Raw genomic sequence first — 24,031 nt, forward strand, 5'->3', positions numbered from 1 at the left:
GTGGCAAATCATTCTCTCTGTCAAGAACATCTTCCTAACATCCAGCCTGTACCTCCCTTGGCACAACTGGAGCAGAAGAACATGGAAAAGACATTGATGCAGGAAGGGGCTTTACCTCTTTTCAGTTTTGTTACAGAAGAGCAGTGAAAATTACTTTTCCCTTCTGAAGCATTTAAATCCTTTGTTGTAAAGCACATTGAGTGCTCTTCATGCTATGGTCACATTTTCTAATTCAAATTGTCTGTCCTTTGACCTCATTGATAAACTAGAGAAAATTTGTTCTGGTTGTACAACATTCAGCAGAGAGGTAAAAATAAGAAAGACATTTTCATTCTCATTTTAATGATGTTTTTCGTCTGGCAGCCATACAGCACCAATCAGCAAGAGACCAGTCATAGAAGCAGGCTTTATTTCCACACAAGCTATTCATCTTCCTGAGAGAATAAAAGTCCTCAGAAAAAAAATTCTCAGAAGCAGAGCCAGTGAAAAACAATAAATAATCCTTAAAGTTGTGACTGTAATACCTGAGGTTTTTTGGCTGTAAAGTTTACAAGGAAATTATGTCTTTGTGTTTGTACTAAGAAAAATGCTGACAGCTCTTATTAAAAAAGAGCAATGAACATTGCAGTCTAGATGTAGACACAGCCATGAATATACAGAGCTACAGTAACCTCCCTCTCTTTGATGATGCTTCAAGAACTGCAGCCTACATTTTCTAACCCGAATCCAGGCTCCGAAACCGACATTTAAGCACCTACACAGTTTCAGGCTAATTTTAGGTAGCCAACAAGCTGAAAACATTTGGCCAATACATATTATGCTAATTTTGTCTCTAGAATGATGGATGTAAAGGCTCTGGGATTATGCCTAACACCACAGCTGTGTTGATGCATGCTCTCTACAAATATAGAAGAAAAAAACCCCAACACATCCAAACCCAACTTCAACACTTATTCAGCCATCAACCCAGTTACCATCTCAGGACATATTTGTGCCCACGACTCCCCTTGACTTTTGTTCCCCACAGATTACCTCCATTCTGTATAACTTGAGTACTGTGTCCAGTTCTGGGCCCCTCAATTCAAGAAAGATGTTGAGGTGCTGGAACATGTCCAGAGAAGGGCAACAAAGCTGGTGAGGGGCCTGGAGCACAAATCCTATGAGGAGAGGTTGAGGGAGCTGGGCCTGTTTAGCCTGGAGAAGAGGAGGCTCAGGGGTGATCTTATTACTGTCTACAACTACCTGAAGGGGCATTGTAGCCAGGTGGGGGGTGGCCTCTTCTCCCAGGCAACCAGCAATAGAACAAGGGGACACAGTCTCAAGTTGTGCCAGGGTAGGTATAGGCTGGATATTAGGAAGAAGTTCTTCAGAGAGAGAGTTATTTCCCATTGGAATGGGCTGCCTAGGGAGGTGGTAGAGTCACTTTCCCTGGAGGTGTTGAAGAAAAGTCTGGATGAGGCACTTAGTGCCATGGTCTAGTTGACTGGATAGGGCCGGGTGATAGGTTGGACTGGATGATCTTGGAGGTCTCTTCCAACCTGGTTGATTCTATGATTCTATGATTCTACCCCAAAGGCTTCTGTCTTCTGTAGGTGGGAAAAGGGCTAATGTAAACCAGGATGACGATTAATATCTCTAACACCTACACAAATTGTGCAAATGGATTCATAGTAAAGTCCCTTACTTGCTTGTTTCTCTCTGTGACTCAGCGCTTGGCACATATTTCATTGCTTGTTTTATGCAACCAGCCACTCAAGTGTTCTGAAAGAACAGGCCAGATAATGACACTGTACACTGCCCACAGAGGGGGCTTTGTGCAGAGCAGGGAAAAGCCATTCTCCAAAGCAGTAATAGTTCTTAATACAGCATTACTCACAGCTGCGTGGAGAAACAGGAAAACCTGATAATCTACAGCCACCCAAAAGCAAGGATGACTCAATTCAAGTGACTCATGCTTGTGACTAACCTGTTTAATAACTCTCTTTTGAAAAAGTCAGCCTTAAAATCTTTTCTGTCTGTTCTTTCTCAATTGCCTTGCCTTCCATAACTTAGAAATTATTACCAGAGCACAATCAGAGTGTAGATCTAAGCAAATCACAATGATAGCTAAAAGCATCTTAAAGTTTTAAATAAAACATATAGTAAGTGTTAGGAAAGTGCATTTGTCTACAATCTAGCAAATAGAAGACAAGCACAACTGAATTCCAGGCTGGAAGGATGGAAGGTTGACTCATCCTACTATCAGGTGCCTGCATCCTGCCTGAAGGTGCTCTGCGATTCACTGCAGTTTTGCGCAGTGAATTTCAAGCAGAATAAAAAAGTAGCCAAGTTTTCCCTCAGAAGCCAATGCAGCTGAGGTCAGGAACAGTAATGCTGCCAAGGAGAGCTTGAGGAACACTCAACTTCTGACAAAAAGTATTTTAAATCAATAGTAAACCTATTTTTACTATCGACAAAAAATAGACAGTATTTTGTTGATGGCAAATCTGCAGAAGAGAAAAAAGTTTTGAGTTAATTGATTGTCAGCCCACTCTTCAATATAGGGTAAAAATGCTTCCTCACAAAATGAACCCTCACTATTTAAAAACATTTATAAGCCCATACTTAATGTTTGCACCTGTGATGTAGAGAAGGCAAATGAATTTGTTCCCATTAATTTTTGCAAATATTCCTGTGCCAAAGTCAAACAGCAAGTAGGCCAGAGAAAAGGAACCAAATGAAATCTATTCTTCAAATGCATCACCAAACAAAGCTTTTTAATTTCAATTCTTATCACAAAACAGTCCTGTCAGCCTCTGCAGCAAATGATGTTCATATCCACCCAGTGCAGCCAGCATTAACTGCAAAGGCTGTGAAATCAGCCGAGGAGACATACTGAAATTGCCCATTACATGGTGCTGTAATTCATCTGCTATTCTGCTCTATCATTTGGTGAATCTGCAGAGGTACCGTGCTTCAAAATTACAGTTACGTTTAAAACTACACCTACAATAAATCATCCACCTAACATTTCCCAAGAGTCTCTGAGCAGGTTTATCTGACACTGCTACTAATGGAAAAGAGGATTAATGGGGTTTATTATTATTTATTACCCTCCCCTTGACTGTTGTTGCTTTCCTCAAGGTGTTGATAAAGGCCTTGATCTGAATTCCTACTTGGAGTCTTAAGTGGGAAAAGCACGAGAAAGGGAACAAATGGTTTGCGCTGGCAATAGCCAAAGATATACTAAATTTAATCCATACCATAGGCAGCTTTTTTGTTGATTGATTTACTGCTGTGGAGCAGTTAAACATCTCTCTCCACTGTCTAGGAGAAAATTTCCAGGTAATTTGTCAGAAAATGTTTACTTACATGTGCCGATGTGCTCTCAAGTTTCCACTATCCTCAGTATCCTAATTTCCCTCCCTGTTATATTAAATATATTATATATATTATCTGTAACTCCTTCAGGTGTTTCAATTTATGCATCACAGCTGCAGAGGCTCTGTAAGTAATAAATACGCCACAATAAATAGCACACATATTCAAGTTCTCGCCCAAATACCTTTTGGCTCATACCAAAATGAGACTAGAAAGCATTTTTTTTCAGCTTATTTTTAGGAGGTGATCATTTAATCTTCTGGTAAAAATTACATTATGCAAAAGCTATCTCATGCAGGGCTACAGTAAGAATAGACCAATAAGACTGACATTGGTTGGAGTCTGTTACAAGCCACCCAGCCAGGAAGAGAAGATGGATGTATTATTCTATAAACTGCAGGATGTCTTAAAATCACCAGCCCCTGTTCTTGTAGGTGACTTTATACCTGCCACATATCTGCTGGGAACTTAACACAGCAGAGAGGAGGCAGTCTAGAAGGTTTTTAGAGAGTATAGGGGATGGCTTCTTGACACAGCTGGTGTGCCAGCCTACTAGGAGTGAGGATCTGCTCGACCTGCTGTTTATGAACAGAGAGGGGCTGGTGGTAGATGTGGTGGTCGGAGGCTGCCTGAGGTGCAGTGACCATGAAATTATAGTTTTCAATATGCAAGGCATCAACAACACATCCACACTGGACTTCCAGAGGGCAGACTTTGGCTTATTCAAAGAACTAACTTGAAGGGTACCTTGGCAAAAAGCCCTAAAAACTAAAGGGTCCAGGAAGGTTGGACCCACTTCAAGAAAGAAATCTTGAAGGCTCAGGAACAGGCTGTGCTGATGTGCCAAAAGCAGAACTGGCAGGGAACACGACCTGCCTGGATGGGCAAGGGAACTTGTGAAGGAATTCAGGGAAAAAAAGAGGGCATATCACCTTTGGAAAGAGGGGAAGGGAACCCAGGAATAATGTAAGGATTTTGCCACCTCATGTAGGAAGAAAATTAGAGGGACAAAAGCCCAGTTGGAACTTTGGCCACTGCTGTGGATGATAACAAGAAATGTTTTTACCAATATATTAATGCCAAAGAGAGGAGCAAGGATAACCTCCACTCTTTATCAGACAAGGTGAATGTAGTAAATAGAGATGAGGAAAAGGCAAAGGTGCTTAACACCTTCTTCACCTCAGTTTTCAATAGTAAGGCAGGTTGTCCTCAGGCCAGCTGGCCTCCTGAACTGGTAGGTGGGGTTAGGGAGCAGAACAGTACCCCTGTAATCCAGGAGGAAGCAGTTAGGGACCCGCTGAACCTCTTGGATTCTCACAAGTCTATGGGACCAGATGGGATCCATCCTAGGGTGATGAGAGAGCTGGCAGATGAGCTCACCAAGCTGCTCTCCATCATTTATCAAGTCATGGCTCACTGGAGAGGTCCCTGAAGGCTGGAAGCTTGCTGATGTGGTGCCCATCCACAAGAAGAGTCGGAAGGAGGACCCAGGAAATTACAGACCTGTCAGCCTGACCTCAGTGTCACGCAAGATAATGGCACAGATCATCCTGAGTGCAATCACAGGGCACCTACAGGATGGCTTGACCAGCTGGGTTCGTCCTGCTTGACCAACCTGATCTCTTTTTATAACCAGGTGACCTGCCTGGTGGATGTGAGGAAGACTGTGGATGTTAGGCCACATCTTGGAGTACTGTGTCCAGTTCGTTCTGGGCCTCTCAATTTAAGAAAGATATTGAGGTGTTTGAACCTCAACAAGGCTGGTGAGGGGGCTGGAGCACAGCCCTACAAGGAGCGGCTGAGGGAGCTAGAGGTGCTCAACCTGGAGAAGAGGAGGCTCAGGGGAGACCTTATTACTCTCTACAACTACCTGAAAGGAGGTTGAAGCCAAGCAGGGGTTGGTCTCTTCTCCCAGGCACCCAGTGACAGAACAAGAAGTCAGAGTCTCAAGCTGCACCAGGGCAGGTTTAGACTGGATGTTAGGAAGAAGTTCTTCACAAAAAGAATGATTGCCCATTGGAATGGGCTGCCTGGGGAGGTGGTGGAGTCACCATCCCTGAAGGTGTTTAAGAGAAAGCTGGATGGGGCACTTAGTGCCATGTTTTAGTTAATTAGAAGGGTTAGGTGATAGGTTCGACTCAATTATTTTAGAGGTCTTTTCCATCCTGGTTAATTCTGTGATTCTGCAATATCTTCAGCACAAGTCATATGTAATATGTACTTCATTAATATTTTGTTTGTTGGCAGAAGTCTGTTCCGATTTTCCAAACCTACTATGAATGATGCCCATGAAAAGGGTGAGTGAAAACACTCCTGCCACTCAAAATGAATAATCATCTTTTTATGTATAATGACATCTGACATGTACAAAAATAACTTTCTGCTTTAACAAAAAATCTTTGAGAAACAGTAAAACTGGAAACACAGATTTATGCTTGAAAAAAATAGTGATGTCTTCCCATTATTGTTTAAAAGCAGTCTTACAAGATGAATGATTTGTTATCAGCAGCAATCTGTTTACATAGCAATACAAAGTACACAACTTGAATAATGTTGGGACCTCCTCCCTCCCATGGCAGTAAAATTATGTACAGAAAACACATACCAAAGAATAGTAAGAATTTCAGAGAGATAGCAATGGATTTCACAGAATCACAGAATTTCTTAGATTGGAAAAGACTTTCAAGATCCTTGAGTCCAATCATTAGTTTCACACTGATAAGTCCTTGACTAAACCAAATCCCTCAGCAGAACATCTAATCACTATGAATCACTATGGTTGGAAAGTACCATCAGGATCATCCAGTCCAATCTTCATCCCAGCATGCTTAATCACTAGACCATAGCCTCAAGCACCACATCCATTCCTTTTAAACACCTCCAGGGGTGGTGACTCCACCACCTCCCTGGGCAGCCCACTCCAGTGCCTGACCACCTGCTCCGTAAAGAACATACTCCCAACATCCAACCTAATCCTCCCCTGATGCAACTTGAGGCCATTTCCTCTTCTCCCGAATTACTAATGATAGGACAAAAGACCAGCTCCAGAATCTCCTTTTAGGTAGTTGTAGAGGGCAATAAAGTCCTGAAGATCTTGGTCAGATACCTAGACTGGCTTTTTCTATCTGGTTGTACTGCAGTCATCTGCAAAACCTGCAAACGAAGAATCACAGCCGCCACCCCTGAGTTTGATTCTTAATCTGTGTCACATAGTGAGTTACATGGGACTTCAGCAACAGTATGCTTCCCCTGCTTCTCAAGTGCAGGCCTCAGATATGCATGTAGCCAAGCACACAGTACCTCTTATCTCCAATCTCATATATGCACTTTCCTGGAAAGCTACCAACTGTTAATAACGTTAGATAGAATATTCCTCACCATGGAGCTCTCAGGAGTTTCACAGCTAGGTTGGCCTCATGCAACTGGAAATTCTACTTTGCTGTACAGATATCCTAAAATCATCTTACCGTCTCCTATATTTTTGTTATATTCTCTTTACCTGCTTCCTCTGCCACTTGCAAAGCTGCTCGCTTCCCCAGGCTCTCAGAAGGACAAATCTTAGAAGCTCTTGCTTAAGTGTCTCTTCAGCAATCAAAGATTTTAAGGAAATAACCTCAAAACTTCTCATATATAAACACGTCATCTGGTTCTTGCATAACTCATAAGGACCCAAGCAGCAATTCTGCTCCCAACTTAGAACCACTGGCATGACTTTGAAGTGTGGTTACAGCACTGACATAGTGCAATCCACTACTTGGTGCTGAGCAGCCATGAAAGACACAAGAGTCTTAAAAATCACATAGCTCCTTTAACTCCAAGTATCATCCTGCCACCTGTGTTGCTATATAGGTTTTCATGCCACACAGTTTTCAGATTATATTTTTTACTGGCTTTTTGGGTCATAGAATAGCTTAGGTTGGAAGGGACCTTAGAGATCATCTATTCCAATCTTCCCAACATGGGTAGGAATGCCTCTCAACTAGACTCAGCTGCTCAAAGCCTCAACCAACCTGGTCTTGATCAATCTCAGGGAGGAGGCATCCACAACTTCCCTAGCCAACCTATTCCAGCATCTCACCACCCTCATAATGAAGAACTTCTTCGTAAGATCCAGTCTAAACTTACTGACCCTCAGCTCCAAACCTTTCCTTCTTGTCCTACTGCTAGGCACTCTTATGAAAAGTCCCCCTCCAGCCTTCTTGTAGGATTCCTTCAGGTATTGGAAGGAAGCCTTGGATCATCTTTGTGGCCTTCCTCTGGACTCGCTCCAACAGCTGTGTCCTTCTTATGATAGGGACAACAGAACTCATGGAGGGGGTCTCAGAAGAGCAAAGGGGGAGAACGACCTCTCATGACCTGCTGGCCACACTCCAGTATATTAACAAGACAAATGCCTTTGCAAGAAGAAGTTACTCAACTGTAAGATTAAAAACAATCACACAATCTTGAGAACCTGAAAACCTGTCATTAATCTAATAAAACATTCTTGTAAATCCATTTTAGTTACAGACACAGGCAACATCTGCATAACAAAGTACCTTCCTACTATCAGTCCTGTAACCAACTAGAAATATGTCTGCACTATTTGAATGGAGCTTCATGATATGTACTTGGAATTGGTTTTTAATATGACTTTGCTAAATTCCTGGACTCAAATGAGACTGAGTGTTCCTTTCCAATTGCTACTCAAAGCAAGATCAAAACTGAAAGGGTCTGGAGACATAAATGAAGAGATGAAAAGAAGTGTTGTTGCTTCCATAAGAATCAGCCTAGGACAACTGAGAGGAACAAAAAAAAATGGTGCCTGGCACATATGTGCTGATGCTCTTGAATTTACTAAGTCAGTAACCCACTAAAGTCACAGAATCATGGGTTTGAAGGCAGCAACAAAGGTCACCCAGTCCAATATCCCTGTAGTGAGCAGGGACATCCTTCACTAGATCAGCTTGCTCAGAGTCTTGTCCAGCCTGATGGAGTCTCAGCTATCCCCATGGGCAATCAGTTACAGTGTTTCACCACCCTAATGGTCAAGAATTTGTTCCTAACATCCAATCTAAATGTCCTCTTTAATTTCAAACCACTGCTCCTTGTCCTATCACTCTAGGCCTTTGGAAACTATCCCACTTCCTTGTTCCACCACTGTGTACCCATTTTGCAAGTGACCTATTCTTACTGTGCATTGCAAAGACACTCTTAGGTTTGACAGCGTTTCCAGCTGTAACTAAAAATAGGCTGTAGGATCTCTACAAATTTGCAAATCTAATTAATCCAGGGCTTAGCTCTGGGTCAGCAACTATGCTTGCTTTATTTCGTGTTTCACTCAATAAAATTGTAGATGTTGCCCTTTTTCATTTAATTAATGCTCAGAAATATGCATGACCATAAAAAGCTATCTGGTAATTTTAGTCACTGCTCTTTAACCTTGGCACCTCAGACAGTTACAATTCGGTGTCTATGAAATGGATACACAGACAGTAACATATGGAAACAGAAAAAACACAACCTGCATTTTTCTTCTTGATTTATACAGTCACTAAACTGGATTTCAGCATGTGGAAGTGACTGAGTGGTCTTTTGGTTGCGTAAGTATGTGTGCATTACTTATTTGCACTAAACCATGCTAGAACTAATGCAAATGATATGGGAAGCAGACTCTTTTTCTTTTTTTCATATTTACTTCTTTGATCTCTTGGAGTATTTGTAATTTAATCTCTGTGAGTTTAAAACAATAGAAATAGTTACCATGCTGGTAAGAAATTGGATTAAAACTAAAATCTAAATTACTATAAAATTTAAAAGAAATATTTTTGTAGCTGCTTTTCTTCCTGGCTATGATAGAAGTCAGTTTGACTTGAAAAAGAAAGTTTTCACTCATTAGAGAATTGTACAGGCCTTTTTCCATGTGCAACTATTTGAGAGGAGATGTACACTTTGATTGAACTCATTCTCCGCCAGATTTACATTATACTCATTCTCTTCTATTGTCAGCTCTAATTTGCAGAGGTGGTGCACACAGACTTTCACTCTAAAAGCACACTCAGTGTTTGTATTGTGCTGCAAGAACATATGGCCAGCTCCACCAGGGCAGAGACCACGGGCCCCAGGTCTTGGAGTGTGACCGTCTAGCCAATTCCTTTCACACCCACTGTGCCACCTGCCAAATCCAGGTCTCTCCATTGTAGAGACAAGGACCTTGTGTGGTACAGTGACAAACGCTTCACACAAGCCCAGGGAGACGACAGTAGATACACACATACATACAGAGGCATCAACATGGTCTAAGGCTTGCCAAAACCTTCTGCATATCAACACAACAAGGACAAATCTAGGCAGTGCTCCACTCACCTCTCGGCCTACTTTATTGGCATTACATGTAAAGGCATCGCTCACCTTTCCTTCTTGGCCGTTCTTCTCTATCTGACCCAGCTGCTGGCGGACAGATAGGTTTTGTTTTTGCAGCAGGGTCAGGTCTTGCTACAGCCTGTCTGCTTTGTTGATGGCATCCTCTGTCTCTTCATAGTGCTTTTGTTGCTCCTCTTCCTTCCTCCACACCTGGTGTAGTTCCCCTTTGGCCTTGTCCAAAGCCTGTATCTTTTCTTGACAGGCTTTTGCGACTGCCTCTTCTCTATTTTCACTCTGCTTACTTTTAGTATGGCTTTGTTCAGCAGCTGAAAAAAGCTCTGGCTGATCTTATGGATCTTCCTGATATCCTGGTTGAACTTCTCTTGAAGTTGCAGCTACTGCTCTGAGCGTCTCTCAAACCGGTCAGTGAGCTCAAACACCCAAGGCATTCCAGGGTGGAGGTGGGAGTCTAGAGCTGGCTCACCTACAGTAAAAGCCTGATTTCTTTGAATCAGCAGGAGTCTAGACAGCCCCATGATGCCTCTAGTGCTTTGGGAATCATCCTGCTTCCAGAGACACCCTTGGTACGTATGCATTCCTCCAACCCATCAGATCCCAGTCAGCACCCTGCCAAAATGCTGGTTCCAAATGCAGCTCGATTCAAGCTTGGCAGTTTGTTTTCTGGAGCACAGAGGTCCGTCCCATGTGCCAAGGAGATGACTCCAAGTGATCAGAAATCAGCCCAGAAGGAACCAGCATCTTCAGAATGCCTGGAAGGGCATTTTCTCCTGGATCATTAGCACCACCCAAACAACTGCCCCCAACTATCCCACCCCCACAGCAGCCCACCCAAAGGGCAGCTGACAGCCTTGTCCCCATCATCTTCTCCACACTGCAGAGTCCTACCTGCTCTGCTTGGAGAGGCTGCATCCTTCAGACCTCCAGTAGCTTGATGCCAGGCACAATTGGTGTCATGCTGCTGGCCCTCGAGCTGGAGCTCATTTCCACTGTTGCTCCCTGAGGATACAGGCCCCTCCCATGCTCTCCTGCCCCGCAGGAGCCACCATATCCTCTTCATGGCCCACCACCAGTTGCACCAGCTCCACCAAATCTGTTGCCAGAACCATACCACCAGATGCACTCCAACAGGTCCACCTCACCAGCAAACCCACACCTCCAGATCCACACTGCCAAAACCTCACACTAGAAACACCCTAACAAAACCACTCCACCAAATGCACACCAACATCACAAAACCCTCACCACCAGAAACATCTCACCAAACTCACCCCAATAAAAGCCACCACCAAGAGCACACCACCAGAAAGACACAATCAAAACCCCATCACTAAAAACCACACCAGAAGAAGCACACAACCAGAAGCACACCACCAAAGCATCCCTGGATACAGAGTACACAGACAGTTGCCAAGATGCCAGAACTCAGTATCCCAGCTTCTGCTGGCCTCGGCCAGGGTCCCTATGATGTCAGCAGCTGGGATCAAAGATCACATCCCGTGATTCTGTGCTCCACAACTTCCCTGGGCAACCTGTGCCCAGGAGGGCATTGCCAACTTAAGCATTATAGACATGTTTCAAGGAACTTAGGAAAAAAAAAAACATTACTTGGCAATTTAGGGACTAAACTTTTCACCAAATGCAGTCTGCAAAGACCTGCACTTTTCAGATAGTACATCACTCTATTTACAAGGCACAGTAAACCTCTGCATAAAATATACATTGCTGAACAGAAACACAGCCAAGTCAGCCTCTGGCTGCAGATGACCTGAAATTGATTCAAATATCCTGGCACTAATTCTGTCTCACTGGAGACATAATGACAGCCAACAGGAAAGAGTAGTTCAGGAGCTCAGGTGCCATTCTGTTTTCTTAAAGCGTCCTTGTGTATGACCATGTTCAATAAATGTGCTTGTCACTTGAGCAGAGGGACGTCACACCCTGAGCTCCTCTCCTAGTCTTATCACAGTAGTGAAACAAGTAAATATTCTTCTGGAGGAGGAGACAAAGACATTTCTATCTTTTTCCACAGCAACTTTGTCAGACAAAATGTGGAAGCCAGTGCCACTCAACAGAGTTACTACAGAACAGCCAATGCCCTCCCTCAGCAGGGTACTAAACAGTATTCTGCAGAAAGATCCAAGATTATAGAGTTTGTCATCCAAGCCAAATCTCCTCTTTAGAGTAGTGCAACACAGAAAGCAGTCATTAGTCCAGTTCACCAGTGCAGTTGCATTACTTCCAGGCAGTCATTGCATGAGCAAAGAAAGGACTGTCACATAAACAGGCATGTATATACATACATCAAACTTTAGTTTCCAAAAATAACCATTAAAGGCATCTAAAACTCATGCCAGAAGTCAGATATTCCAATGCCACCAAGTTTAATATTCTTATCTCTTGCAATAACTTTCAAGGTCAATATAATTTTACAAGAGATGCTATTAACTAGAACACTAATGGTGCTCATCTGTATCAGTGTGCACAAAGCTGCTTTAAGGCCAAATCCAACAGAGATTCACAAATTAAATAGGAGGGTCATAAAGTGAGAATCTGTTTGAGATGGAAGTTTTGACTGACACAAATCAGAGTGCTGGTTAATGAATTAAATGAGATGTTCTTCCTGCATCGTGTACTGTTGGCATTTTCACTTAATATTTCACACTAGATGGATGAATCACACATGTCTTGGTCTTCCCATATGGAAAACTTTGATTCATCTTCCAAGACAGTACTAAAAACCTTAGCATAACTCTCTAGCAACAAGCACAGAGGAACACATAGGTTGATTTGCTTATCAACAGATACAAATATTTTTAACTGAATATTTGTTTAAAAAAGTGAAACCAGAAGCAACATTCTCTGAAGTAATTTAATGTTACAGCAAGCTGCACTAGACACACCACCCCGGTGGAGCATAACAAGAGTGATGTGATCTGTGTAGAGTCCTGCATGACCTCAAATCACCTGCAGGCCAACTGACACTGTGTTCAGGTACCCAGAGCTACACATGTCTTTGCAAACAACAGTTGCATCCCATGTAATTAGAGCAGAACTGCTGCCATGTCCCCCTGCTCTAACATGTCCAGCATACTCTGGGCTAGAAGATACTGCAATGCAGATGTGTTTTGCCTGACTAGATGCTCTCCGAGAAACGGATCCAGTTCACTGTCAGAGCATCACTGAATGCTTCTTTCTCAAGTCCTAGTGATGGCCTTCCATGAATCTTAATGAAACACAAGTCTGACATTAGATTTTTGATCTGCTATTTTGACAAAGCTGCTAATATTCAGGTAATTTTTATCAAGTATGCATTACTTTCTGCTAGAGTACAGTGTGTGTGCTATTCCAAATTACAGAAAGTGTCTATGCAAACTAATGATATATTATCCTCTATGATACCTTATTGTACAAGGAACAGACCCAGAACCCCTAAATTATTCATCCTGATGTGCTTCAGAAGCAGAAATTGCTCGTATTTCTTTAGATGGAACACAGTTGGAATCTAGGTAGTTCTGTTTAACCCATTCCCCAGGCAAGAAGAACTCATTTGGTTAACTTCATGCAAAAGAAATGTGTGGGTTTTTTTGGTCTCCACTTCCACACTTTAATTTAGGAGGTTCTAGTCACACTATTTTACCTTCATTTCAAGCTTCACAAATAAGCATATTGCAAAAGTCAGGAACTATGACAGATGACAAGTGCTGTGTATCTAAAGATAAAGAACAGAGACAGATTAGTTAAGTGCTGGAGTGAATTGTTCCAAAATACTGCACTTTTGACTTTGGTGGGTCTTTCCACTTGCCTTGGGCTTTTGCCGCATGGATGCACAACGATTGGATATTTGCTGTCTCATTACTGCCTACAACTTCTTGAAGGGAGGCTGCAGCCAGGTGGGGGGGTTGGTCTATTCTCCCAGGCAACCAGCAACAGAACAAGGGGACACAATCTCAAGCTGTGCCAGGGGAGGTCTAGGCTGGATGTTAGGAGGAAGTTCTTGACAGAGAGAGTGATTTGGCACTGGAATGGGCTGCCCAGGGAGGTGGTGGAGGCACCGTCCCTGGAGGTGTTCAAGAAAAGCCTGGCTGAGGCACTTAGTGCCATGGTCTAGTTGATTGGCTAGGGCTGGGTGCTAGGTTGGACTGGATGATCTTGGAAGCCTCTTCCAACCTGGTTGATTCTATACGATTCTATGATATTGCTTGCATTTGAGAGAGGCTGCTGGCAGAGAAATTCAGCAAGGGATCATCATCAATTTCCTATCACCACCAATTTCCTATCTCACCTGCATGAGTAAAGTCTGCTATTTCCCTTAGATTCTCTGCTCATCCTGATTTATAGTGGGGTAAAGCTGTGTTAGTAACTTAGCATTTTCCATTCTCTGACTTTTCTAAATCTCTAAATTTGCCCACAAACATCCTGTGAAGAATTCCTGACCAAATTAAAGCCTGTAAATAAACCCTAACTAGTTTTGCATATAGACTGGGGGCAGGGTTTTCAGGAAAGTAAAAATAGTTCTATTTTATAATTCTTGCCTCAGACAATTAATATCCAAACCTCTACAACACATTTTTTTGTGGACAGAGCACAGCTTGGCTTTCAGCAATACTTAAGATACTTCACATCTGAAAAAATACATACAAAGTAGAACATAAATTTTGGAAAAGCAACAAAGATGACATTCCAAGAAGCAGCAATAAGGTGTGTCTTTCAATAGCATAAAGTACAATTGCTACAATAGCTAAAAGCAACAGCTGTGCTACACCACTGCAGTTGGAATATGATGTATTTCTTACTGGGTTTTGCATTGCTGGACCATATAAATGCTTTCAGGATAGAATGCAAGCAATGAGCACCATGAGGATCAGAGAGACTCAAAGCAGTTTGGTACAACATTTTAGAAGCTCGTAAGCTAGTTATTCGTATCTATCATCATCGAGATTTGGGCTCTTAAATATATATCAGCGTCACTTTTTATGAAAGCACTTTGGAAAATGCTGCAACAAATCACTTTCTAGAATCTGTCACCATGCACTCTAGAGCCTTAACTTAGCCCTGGAGCATATAAACACTCACATTGCTGGCATCAAACGCCTATGCTGCAGACTAAATGGCAACGCCACTTAAAAGGTCAGCGTTCTCACTGCCTGTTCAGTCTCACTGCCCAGGTCTCCTCTGGAAGGATCCAAAGCACTTCACATGAGGAGAGGCTGAGGAAGCTGAGGTTGTTTAGCCTGGAGAAGAGGAGGCTCGGGGGGACCTCATTGATGTCTACAACTACCTGAAGGGAGGTTGTAGCCAGGTGGGGGTTGGTCTCTTCTCCCACACAACCAGCAACAGAAGAAGGGGACACAGTCTCAAGTTGCGCTGGGGAAGGTCTAGGCTGGGTGTTAGGAGAATGGGCTGCCCAGGGAGGTGGTGGAATTGCTGTCCCTGGAGATGTTCAATAAAAGACTGGATAAGGCACTTATTGCCATGGTCTAGTTGATTGGATAGGGCTGGGGGATAGGTTGGACTGGATGATCTTGGAGGTCTCTTCCAACCTGGTTGATTCTATAATTCTATGAACTCCCATTCTGAAGCATGGCAAAACTTTTCTTAGTACTACATATGATGTTTGACTTTTCTTTCAGCACTTGGGACTAATCAGCTCTTACAAACAGAAACAAAAATGTAATGACACAAAAGAAGCATACCTCACAATTGACAATACCTGGCAGGCCATCATGTTCTCAATAAAGAAATAAAATGAAAAATATATTGAAAAATATTTTTAAAAACTTCAAGCACACTGAAGAAAATTTCAAGACATGACCACTGTCTTCTTGAGATGTCAGCTCTTAGAAAGCACAAGGGATTATTTTTCTATTTAACCACATTTGATAACATCTGAGAAAACACTGTGCTGCTGACCAATCAGAGATAAACCATACAAGGAGAACAGCAAGGTCATCTCGATGATAAATCAACACTCACGAAGAGCAGTAAATGAATCTCAGCTTTTCTAAACAACAAGGACAGAAAGCAAGTGATGGTGGACATCCTGTTGTCACACAGCTCACACACTAAGGCTTATGCCAACATTAATAATAAAGCAAAGCTAATATTGTAACTCCTAGAGTACCACAAACATCTATGTCCAGAATAACACAGATGGTTATTTTGCTCATTTTCAAATGTTATCCCAATGCCTTTACTTATGAACAGAGAAAGAAAAGCATTTGAGCTGCAGCAGTGCTGTCTTTTATAGTTTGGTGCTGTGCTTTATGTAAACACAGGCATGTTGGAGAACACATGCAATACATTTATATCGGTTATAGAAGCATTTTGCAGTAAACAGATTGTTTTCCATGCCTTCTTTGTGCGAAAGTACCACCTACAAATGTAACTTCCTACAGCAGGTTCTGCTGTCTCCATGGAAAAGACTCTGATTTTTCCTTTAGTTCCCTGCACAGACCACTGTATACATGAGAAATACACCTAAAAAGACACTGAAGTGTTAAAAAAGCGGTAAAAAAGGATCAATAAAGTGACGAAGGAAACTATCCTGAGATGAGCTATTTAATGTTCAGTTCCAGCACTGTGCTAGTTTGAAGCTAGCTGGGATACTTTAGTGAGAGGAATTAGATTATGGGCTGTGAAAAGGAAACAATGGTGATGTCTACTTCACCCAAAGGCTTGCTGAGATGCATAAAAATAAGAACACAAACATAGATAACTGAGTTGCTGCTGGGCTCTGGCTGCATGTACTTCTCTCTCTCTAACCTGCTGTCTGTGTGACTAAGCCCTCTGCTTCCTAAACCCCACGGCAAATTCTCCAAACTCACCTTGAATGCAAAACAAAATCTGGGACAAGGTAGAGGGGTGGAAAGGAGATGGAAAGGTGGTTGGGAGCCCCTCCTGGGGACTCTGGTTTCTGAGAGGGCTGTTGTGTTTCTGCATTACTTTTTAACTTGTGTATTTCTGTATATAGCTGGATGTATTGTAAATATCTGCTTGGATATTGTGCTAAGCTGTAAATACAGCTTCATTCTTTAATTTCCAGCCACTGAGTCTAGTCTGGGTGATTTTCTTAAGGGTAGGGGGCAAGTAACACCCAAACCATCACAAGCACTTGCATTTCTCAGTACCATCCACCCAAGTCTTGATGTTAGTTTAGAAAAAACTTTTACTAAAACTAGAAATCATGTATTGTCTAAGGACAAGTCAGAACAACATATGCACAAGTCTAAGTTTTCCTCATCTTACATTCATTGCATACATATTTTAAACTCCTCAGATAAAATGCAGGGGGGCTTATTACATCCCAAATATTGAAGAAGCAATTTTTAGCTCATTAATTTCAGTGCTTGTTAATTGCAATTCAGCCAACATATCTGCCTCAGTTCAAGAAGGAGCAAGATTTACAGTGAACTTCACATATAAAAACTTCACACCAATAACTCAAGGCAGCAAAGACTGAGGAAAAGAGAACAGAAAAGAGATGTCATGAACATGTAATTATATTTGCCTTATTTTCAGCTGAAGAAAACATTGAAAGAGGAGCAACCACTCAAAAAAATAATGCACACACAGAGTATTCTGTACCCTAACATTATTAGATAACATTACCTCAAGGATTTTTTACTATCTTAGTGATATAGGAAATACTTTGGATGTTCTATGAAAAAGTCATAGAATCACAGAATCAACCAGGTTGGAAGAGACCTCCAAGCTCATCCAGTCCAACCTAGCACCCAGCCCTATCCAGTCAACTAGACCATGGCACCAAGTGCCTCATCCAGTCTTTTCTTGAACACCTCCAGGGACTGTGACTCCACCACCTCCCTGGGCAGCCCATTCCAATGCCAATCACTCTCTCTGTGAAGAACTTCCTCCTAACATCCAGCCTATACTTCCCCCGGCACAACTGGAGACTGTCCCCCCTTGTTCTGTTGCTGGTTGCCTAGGAGAGGAGACAAACCCCCACCTGGCTACAGCCTCACTTCAGGTAGTTGTAGACAGCACTGAAGTCCCTCTTGAACCTCCTTTTCTCCAACCTAAACAACCCCAGCTCCCTCAGCCTCTCCTCATAGGATATGTATTCCAGGCCCCTCACCAGCTTTGTTCCCCTTCTCTGTGCATGTTCCAGCACCTCAACATGTGGCCTTGCTCACTATAAGAATCCCTGTGCAAAGGACTTGCCCAACAGTGACTATTGGTCAGCTTTCTGGAAGGACAGCTGTTCCAAAAAGCAAAGGTTTTACTTTCTGAGAAAAAAAAATCTTTATGGTTTCAGTTGGTGTCCAGCTTGTTGCTTAATGCTGGAAGATGAACGAATGAATTATGGAACTCTTTCTGCGATCCAGTGTTGAGGTGCATTGTTGTCAACAATAATAGGTGGCAGGTGTTCTTGCTCTTCAGTTTATATATCCCAGAGGCAAAAATATGATAACAGACTTTCTGGTAATTCTGGATATGACAGAATTTATGTTTGTATGGTTGGGGAATTTATCTATTTTACATGCCAACATAATTTATTTCAGTGTGGTGCTTTTTCTCTTACTCTGCTTGCTACATTCTACACAAAATACAGAAACATACAATACATTAATGCATTCTCATTTTGCTGGTTTGAGGCTAACTGGAACATTTTAATGAGCGAAATGAGATCTTTGGCTGTGAAAAGAAAATAATGATGACGTCTGTATCATTTATTGGTTTGATGAGGGGGATAAAAGACCTTAATGTCAACAATTTGTCCCATTCTCTGTCCTGGGATGTCTCCCTCTTTGCTTCCTCTTCACTCAGCTCTAATATCTCTCCACTAACAAATAACAAGTTAAGCTTTGTTGACTGGTTGTTTTGATTTCTAGCTGGGAAGGGAGAAAGATAGGGTAGCTTTGAGCCCTAGTTTTCTTTATCCAGGAGGGAGCTTGGATTTCTGTATTATTTCTCAGTTGTATATCATCAGAAATACTTGTAAATATATTGTGTATGTATGTTTGTAAACTTTGCTTTGCTGTAAATATAGCTTCATCTTACTTCCAAGCCATGTGAGCTAGTCTAGTAAATTCCAAAAGAGTGTGTATGTGTGTGTATGTACGAAGAAATTCCTAACCCATCACAGTACACAAAATTACTTTCATGTGCTTGTTTCTTTTAAAAACCTTTTTAGTTATTATTATATTTAACATTATAGAAAACATACATAAACAAATACTCTCATCTGTTAAAGTTTAACCCAGTAATCTTTAAAGAAAAGAATTTACAAATCTGTCTTGGTTTTGTGGAATATCTAATCATAACTATGATGCATTTTATATTTTTGTGAAAAGCTTCAAGTTTTCCATAGCTTGTTAGCAAACTATTTCTTCAAAGGTATCACAGTATCACCAAGGTTGGAAGAGACATCATAGATCATCAAGTCCAACCCTTTACTACAGAGCTCAAGGCTAGACCATGGCACCAAGTGCCACGTCCAATCCTGCCTTGAACAGCCCCAGGGACGGTGACTCCACTACCTCCCCGGGCAGCCCATTCCAGTGTCCAATGACTCTCTCAGTGAAGAACTTTCTCCTCACCTCAAGCCTAAATTTCCCCTGGCACGGCTTGAGGCTGTGTCCTCTCGTTCTGGTGCTGGCCACCTGAGAGAAGAGAGCAACCTCCTCCTGGCCACAACCACCCCTCAGGTAGTTGTAGACAGCAATAAGGTCTCCCCTGAGCCTCCTGCTGAGGGTGGCAAGTTTTGAAGGACACTACGCTTGTCATGTAAATAAAGGCACAATCTCCAAGAAAATTCAGGTTCCAAGAGAAAAGGCAAGTAATCTAGAATGTCACAAGAAGAAAAAAAAAAAACTAGGAAAATTATATTTTAAAGAAAAATAAATGCAAACTGCCATTAAATTTTGCTCAGAGATGAGATTCCTGAGACAGTAGCTGTTTGGAAACTGGATCAGGTTCTTTTGCCATAGCATACATGTCACTGAAGAACTCCAAGTGTTAGCCTATGTCATTCTTCCACAAACAATGGTTAAAAACTCACTGAAGGACTTGGAGTTCTCTCTAAATTAGGGGCATTTTGTGACTACTTTTCTAACATAATTTTTTTACACCTCTCTCCCTTGGGAAAAAGGGTTGTTGCATTGAATAGGTTGGGAATTAACCTTTAAAAGACAGGCAAATCACAGAGATAAAATCACTCTGTTTCATGGGTCCTGACTCTGGGAAGAATATGCACATGCAAGCATTTAGCCCAGTGTTGTGGTAGGCCTCATAGGCCCAAAATAGGCTCATATATGTTCCACCTTGCCTAGGCATGTTTTTCTGCTCCACCAGAGAGGCAAGCATGGGAAACGGACACTGGAGCCATAGAGTCTGGCCTGCCCAGGGTCCTGTGGTGTAAGGTACACACACTTAGCCACCCTGATTGGCTGTTCTTGTGTCCAAAGGGCAATTAATCTCAGCCCACATTGATAAAAGGAGATACACAGGTGAACAACCTGCTTTTGCTTCCCTGCTCTTTGCCATGCTCTCTCTGCTGTGCCCAGCCATGCTGCTATTGCACATTGCCTTATTGCTTGCCTGGTAAACTCCACTGCCATGAGTTACCAGGAGCAGACCCTGGATGCCTGCACGTGATCAGCCTGTATGGTCAGTGTGACATTGTGCTGAGACTGCATGAGATCCTTCTTCTGCACCTGAAGGTTCTGTCTAGAATCTTTGAACATATACACAGATTGTCCAGAAGAAGCCAGGAGAACAAGGTCAGAGATTGTCTGCATCCTTTCTCCAGAAGCCAGGAAGATTCAGGCCTCAATGTCCAACAAGACAGAGTCACCTGAAAGCATTTGAGCACTGTCTGGACTGTGGTTAGCCCCCACAAGGGTAATAATAATAACCTGTGAGTAAATGCTCAATGCCTCTTTGTAATTCTCTACTGCCTTCTGCCATAGAGCATAAAGAGCTTGAGCCCAGCTACTGGGCAAGCGGCGTATTGGCCGCAAGCGGCATTTGACCATGGGAGTAGTCTCTTCCAGTTCAACTAATGTTTATATATTTGGCTGGTTGTATTAGATGAGGATTATATCCACAGAATGTTTCCATAACCATCTAAGAACTAAAATATTATTCAAGTTAGTGGGTGGGGGTGGCGAGAGTTCTGAATAGCAAAATTAATAAACAATATTAACTTTGAAAAATATCACCTTGCATTAATTAATTTCCCCTCCCCAACACTCAGCTGGGCAGATGCTTAGAGTGATGCTGCACCGGCAGCTCTTACGCCAGCCAGAGCAGCTCTAACAGCTCAACAATTCTGCAAAGCAGCCTGTAACTAACTGTGGGTTTGTGAATCCCTTTATGAAGGCTCATCTGAAAGTGCTGACATCCCCAGTGAAATAGCTTCACATTACTGTTTAAAATTCATTTGCAAGCTGGGGCATCATTTTCATTGCTTATCTTGGACGATCCATAAGACAGATTAAGACTGCATCTCTATCTCCTTTCTAAGCAAGACAGAAATACAATAATTGATAGCAAACACTAGAAACTTATTAAAATCTCACGGGCAGAAATTCAGAGGGTACTGAGTGCAGGTGAATCATCACCACTCATCAACCTGTCTTAATGAGGGGCACTTATCTTCTGAGTGTGCAGTCATTAATTTAGTGACCACAGGGAGATGAATGTGACATCTTTTGGTATGAAGTGTGTCTTAACAGCCTGCAACTGACAGCGGCATGTCTGGAGACATCTCTATCAGACAATCTTGCCCAACTGTGATACAACATGAGAATGTTATATCATCAATGATAATGAGGAGCAGTTTTACTGCCTTACTTTTAGACAGCAGATTAGAAACCTTCAGCAAGTTATAAACTCCTTGGGCTTGGAGGAGTTCAGAAATAAAAAAGATTCTTTTCTAAGGGAGAACTAGGTCATGGTGAGATTATTTTTAGTTCCTGAGAAAACTAGACTAAACATTACATCAATCTGCATAGGAAATACCCTAAAAATGGCAGATTCCTATTTTTTTTCCTCTTATCTTTTCTGTTATTCATACTAGTGACCATCTCCTAGCAGAAACACATGCCAAGTGGAGCTCAGTCTCTGGGAATCAGGAAACCTAACCCATTAAAAGCCTTGTCTCTAAAAATTTATTTCCTGCATTTTTCAACTGGTTCAATATATAACGAATAGAAGAAACAAACCATCCTTCCTCCCCCACCACTAACTTGGTTTTCCTTGATAGGCAATGGTAAGACAGAATAAGACACTGATCTCAGTAACAAATGTACACACTGTTTCCCCCTTAGTATTTATGTGGTCCCTTACTATTAATGGCATTTATGCATGTGTGTTTTAACAGGATAATTTTCCACCCCAAAGGTCTCATTCTGCACCATGTTTTGTACTATTGGAGCATAATGGGAAGGAAAAAAACCTTCATAGCTTTTGGCCATCAAGATAATGTTTAAAGTGTAAATTCTTATACTGGTCTCTTGAGGGCTTGAAACAATGCCTGAGGTGTGAACTTGCAGTTCTTAATCAAATTTGAACTTCAACTAATTACAAAAATGTTAACAGTATTAGAAAAGATGTTACAGTAAAATATGTCTTGAACAATCAAACAAGCATTTAAGACCCCACTGAAAGCTGAAATATTATTTCATCCTAATACACAGAAGAAAAAAAAGCTGAAAAAGCTGCAAATGCTTTGAAGGTATTGATATATGTGCAAAATACTGAAACTTACCATAAAGGAACAAATGCAAGAACTGGTCAATGCTCGGAAAGGTCATCTCAAATTATGCAAAAAAGACCTTCTCATGTCTTAATGAAATGGTTCCTTTCTTGTCATGAGGAACAACACGTGAAAGAGTCTCTTTTCCCCCAAAGAAATTGTCCTGACTAGCAAAATTTGATAATGTAATGAACACACAAAACAAGAAGCCGAAGATGTAGATAGACAGATGGATAAATATGTCACAGAATCATAGAATGACTTAGGTTGGAAGGAACCTTAGAGATCACCTGCTCCAACCTCCCTACCACAACCAGAGACACCTCTAAACTAGTCTCTGATGCTGAAGGCCTCATCCAACCTGGCCTTGACCACCCCCAGGGAGGAGGCATCCACAACGTTCCTGGGCAATCTATTGCAGGATCTCACCACTCAAATACTGAAGAACTTCTTCCTAAGACCCCATCTAAACCTACTCTTCCCCCTTGTCCTATTGCTAGGCACCTTTATGAAAAGTCCCTCTCCAGCCTTCCTGTAGGATTCCTTCAGGTATTGGAAGACAGCTGTCCTCATGCTCTACATCACAGTATGAAAGGGAGACTGTGTAATGAGGCAAAAATTCCCCCATAGTCAAAACAAAATGTCAGTTGAATTTTGGGACACCCAGTTATTCAGCAACAATAAAAGCCATCTCCTCATGAGAAACAGGTTTTTTTCCTGAACATTGTTATTTGAAATAGAGAGGGAAAAGAGCACCAAGCAACAGTGAGTGATAGCTCAGGTGGCTGTGCTAGCCAGGTAGGAAAGCTGGACATCTAGGGATATTTCAGTAAGATTCCAGATAACAGGAAACAGCAGATGCCAAAGGAGATGTTAAAATAGCTATCCTAAAATAAATCAAAAATGGCAGCCTACTCTTTCTTTCTTTTTCCTTTTCTTTTTTTTAATATAGCTGTGTCTATTGGACAGCTACAAGTATTTACTTTAAGATAAGCAGGAAATCTCAGTCTTAGGAACAAGCAACAAAGGAGCCAATATCATTTTGCCAAATTAAAACAGAGCTAGGAGAGATTTCTGCCAATAAAATTAACCACATAGATTAATTAGCTTCCTCCCAAAGAAGTGTTGCCACCCTCTCAAGTGTTGTCAGAGTAGTGTTCTCAAATTTAATATTGACTTTGTCAAGCAGAGCAAATTATGTTCCTACTACACGCTCAACTTTTCACTCAATTGCTATGAAAATACTTGTACTTTGAAACAGCAACAACAAAAAAAGTCACTTAATATAGAAAAGTACAAAACCCTAAACATAAAGGTTTATAATTTGGTTCAAGTATTTTTAGAATAACTTCCTTGGGAACATGCAACTGTATCTGCTCTGATTGCTGCTGCAACTGTAATACAGCATGTAGATAAAACCAGTTTAACGTTAAACTTGTCAGCTCAACTACTTTCATTGCTATAGTGAGGCCAGAGCTCAGCATGGGCTCCTCTTCTCAGTATTTAATAAACTCCTAACTTGATCTTTATAACTTCCATGGGTCTCTACAGCCACACTGATGTTAGATTATCTAACTTGAATTGATC

General features: G+C 41.8%; 1 protein-coding gene across 4 annotated transcripts in view; it reads right to left on the reverse strand.

Moving 5' to 3' along the window:
• The window catches only part of LOC135176252 (protein FAM13A-like), a 93,110-nt gene that overhangs the window by 8,088 nt on the left and 60,991 nt on the right, over positions 1-24,031 (reverse strand). The window contains exons 8-9 of one of the 4 annotated variants that reach the window (XR_010302581.1): positions 13,361-13,432; positions 12,575-12,946 (exon numbers count right to left, since the gene is read on the reverse strand). The exons of 1 other annotated variant lie outside the window; for it this stretch is intronic. The gene's annotated coding sequence lies outside the window, so the exon portion shown is untranslated. Of the gene's footprint in view, positions 1-9,824; positions 10,187-12,574; positions 13,433-24,031 lie in introns of those variants that run through there. 2 more of the 4 variants (XM_064145153.1, XM_064145150.1) reach the window with 2 other exon arrangements.

Source organism: Pogoniulus pusillus, chromosome 6 (assembly GCF_015220805.1).
Source record: "Pogoniulus pusillus isolate bPogPus1 chromosome 6, bPogPus1.pri, whole genome shotgun sequence".
In the NCBI taxonomy this organism is placed as follows: domain Eukaryota; kingdom Metazoa; phylum Chordata; class Aves; order Piciformes; family Lybiidae; genus Pogoniulus; species Pogoniulus pusillus.